The sequence below is a fragment of the Glycine max genome, chromosome 14, assembly GCF_000004515.6.
Source record: "Glycine max cultivar Williams 82 chromosome 14, Glycine_max_v4.0, whole genome shotgun sequence".
Classification (NCBI taxonomy): domain Eukaryota; kingdom Viridiplantae; phylum Streptophyta; class Magnoliopsida; order Fabales; family Fabaceae; genus Glycine; species Glycine max.
In genome coordinates this window covers 24,701,442-24,702,928 of record NC_038250.2, presented here as the reverse complement: position 1 = coordinate 24,702,928, position 1,487 = coordinate 24,701,442, and the positions used below count along the sequence as shown (strand labels likewise).

General features: G+C 42.4%; 1 non-coding gene across 1 annotated transcript; it reads right to left on the bottom strand.

Moving 5' to 3' along the window:
• Positions 1–244: 244 nt before the first annotated feature.
• LOC112999405 (small nucleolar RNA R71) lies at positions 245–351 on the bottom strand. Its single transcript, XR_003264592.1, has one exon. It is a non-coding gene; the product is annotated as a small nucleolar RNA R71 (small nucleolar RNA).
• Between the last annotated feature and the right edge of the window lie 1,136 nt (positions 352–1,487).

The window sequence follows — 1,487 nt, the reverse complement described above, 5'->3', positions numbered from 1 at the left end:
ACCCAAGTTTCATGGTCTTGCAGGTGAAGATCCTCATAAGCATATTAAGGAGTTCCATATTGTTTGTTCCACCATGAAGCCCCCTGATGTCCAAGAAGATCATATCTTTCTAAAGGCTTTTCCTCATTCTCTGGAGGGAGTGGCAAAAGATTGGCTATACTACCTTGCTCCCAGGTCTATTTTCAGCTGGGATGACCTTAAGAGGGTGTTCTTGGAGAAATTCTTCCCGGCATCTAGGACCACTGCCATCAAAAAAGACATTTCAGGCATCAAGCAACTTAGTGGAGAAAGCTTGTATGAGTACTGGGAAAGATTCAAGAAATTGTGTGCAAGCTGCCCTCACCACCAGATTTCCGAGCAACTCCTTCTTCAATATTTCTATGAGGGACTTAGCAACATGGAGAGGAGTATGATTGATGCTGCCAATGGTGGAGCTCTTGGTGATATGACCCCTGCTGAGGCTAGGAATTTGATTGAGAAGATGGCTTCCAACTCCCAATAATTCAGTGCAAGAAATGATGCTATTGTCCTTAGAGGAGTCCATGAGGTGGCCATGGATTCATCTTCATCTACTGAAAATCAAAAACTTGAGGGAAAACTTGATGCCTTGGTCAACCTAGTAACTCAGCTTGCCATGAATCATAAATTTACACCTGTTGCAAGCGTCTGAAGTCTATGTTCTTCTGCAGATCACCATACAGATCTTTGTCCTTCTTTCCAGCAATTTGGAGTCAATGAGCAACCTGAAGCTTATGCTGCAAACATTTATAATAGACCTCCTCAGCAGCAAAACCAACAACAATAGAATAATTATGACCTTTCGAGCAATAGATACAATCCAGGTTGGAGGAATCATCCAAATCTGAGATGGACAAGTCCTCCACAACAACAACAGCTTGTCCTTCCTTTCCAGAATGTTGTTGGTCCAAGCAAGCCATATGTTCCTCCTCCAATACAGCAGTAGTCACAACAAAGACAACAAGCAACTGAGGCTCCTCTTCAACCTTAGAAGAGTTAGTGAGGCAAATGACCATCCAGAATATGCAATTTCAGCAAGAGAAAAGAGCTTCCTTTCAGAGTCTGACAAATCAGATGGGGCAGATGGCTACTCAGATGAACCAAGCTCAGTCCCAAATTTCTAATAAATTGCCTTCACAAACTATGCAGAATTCGAAAAATGTGAGTGCCATCATCTTGAGGTCTGGCAACCAAATTCAAGTGCCTCCACCAGTAGCAGCACCTGCACCTGAACCTGTCAAGCTTCATTCTACACCTGAAAAAGAGGATGAGATAGTTGCACAAAAGAGAAAGCTTCCTAACAAAAATTTTCATGTAGGTGGACCTTCTTCTAGTAATTCTAACTTACAGCAGCCTCCTATCCCTCTTCCATTCCCACCTAAAGCAATTCCAAACAAAAAAATGGAAGAAGCGAAAAAGGAAATCTTGGAGACTTTCAGGAAAGTAGAGGTGAACATACCTTTGCTAGA